We start from the raw sequence: 1170 nt of genomic DNA on the forward strand, positions 1-1170 counted from the left end.
AGGGAGGATAAGGGGTGGGGTTGAAATTTGTAAAATACGATTTTTGAAATTTTTTTTCAGAATCGGATCCTCCATAACCAAAATTGTGGATTCCGTTGAAAAAAAAATCAATATATATCCATTTTACCGAAAGTTCTGAATTTTCCGAAAGTCCTCTCCTCCCTCCGGGGTCGTCAGCGGGTAATTTTTTTTTTTTTTATCATATTCGTTTCCTACATATTTGTTAAGACTCACTGGGCTGTTTTTTTTACCTTCTGCTGAGTTCAAATTCCACCAGGATCGGCTTTGCCTTTTATCCTTTCGGAGGCGATAAAATAAAGCACCTGTCAAGTCCTGGAATCGATTTAATTTACTAAAGCCCTAAAATTGCCTTGTGCCAATAATTATTAGGATACTATAAGGCGGTGGGTTGGCAAAATGCTTAACGGCATTTCGTCCGTCTTTACATTTTGGGTTCAAATTTCTCCTGGATCGATGAAATAAGTACCAGTTGAGCATTCGTGTTGATGTAAACAATTTGCCTCTTCCCTCAAATTTGCTGGCCTTACGCGCCTATAGTAGCAGGTATTGAGAGTGGGTGCGAGTTTACACGGGATATAACTCGACTGAAGCCTATTTAAACCAACCGGTAATATGTAAATATGAATCCCAGGATGCAACGGATGAGAAACTAAATAAACGAAAACGAGGCTTTTAACCGGCAAATTCAATTTCCAAAATTTACGAAATAAACGTCTGAAAGGGATTTAGATCTGCTATGGTTCTCTGATTGTTTTATTTAAATCTCATTTAATGGAATTTATTTCATTCAACGTTTGTCCGTGAAAAGAAGGAAGCAGTTAATATTTTTTTAATTTTAAATTGTATGGTGTTGCCTGAGGTAATTTCATAATTCTATTCAAACCTTTGACCAACTGACAAGTTATTTTGTTTTTGTTGTAAACGATATTTTGAATTTTTCATATTTAGGGTTTTTTGAAAGATTTAAACATCTTCAATTAAAAAGTAAACGATAGTTTTACTAAGATAATAACTTTCTTTTTGTCGTCGTTAACTTTTAGTGAATTTCGATTTCTTTTAAAGCCTACGAAAGAATTTTTATCCAAAAAAATTTAATTTAATTTAGGGTTTTTTTCTTACATATTTGACCACCTTCAGTTTGTGCTCTTT

The 1170-nt window shown here is 33.8% G+C and overlaps 1 protein-coding gene and 1 long non-coding RNA gene across 5 annotated transcripts in view; one reads left to right on the plus strand and one right to left on the minus strand.

Moving 5' to 3' along the window:
• Positions 1-611, minus strand: part of LOC128249074 (uncharacterized) — a 3394-nt gene extending 2783 nt beyond the window's left edge. The window contains exon 1 of the long non-coding RNA XR_008265190.1: positions 128-611. This is a non-coding gene — a long non-coding RNA (uncharacterized LOC128249074). The remainder of the gene's footprint in view (positions 1-127) is intronic.
• Positions 612-691: 80 nt separating this feature from the next.
• The window catches only part of LOC106868475 (repetitive organellar protein), a 73284-nt gene continuing 72805 nt past the window's right edge, over positions 692-1170 (plus strand). For all 4 annotated transcript variants that reach the window (XM_014913752.2, XM_014913756.2, XM_014913755.2 and 1 more), the window contains exon 1: positions 692-880. The gene's annotated coding sequence lies outside the window, so the exon portion shown is untranslated. The remainder of the gene's footprint in view (positions 881-1170) is intronic.

This window comes from Octopus bimaculoides, chromosome 11 (genome assembly GCF_001194135.2).
Source record: "Octopus bimaculoides isolate UCB-OBI-ISO-001 chromosome 11, ASM119413v2, whole genome shotgun sequence".
Classification (NCBI taxonomy): domain Eukaryota; kingdom Metazoa; phylum Mollusca; class Cephalopoda; order Octopoda; family Octopodidae; genus Octopus; species Octopus bimaculoides.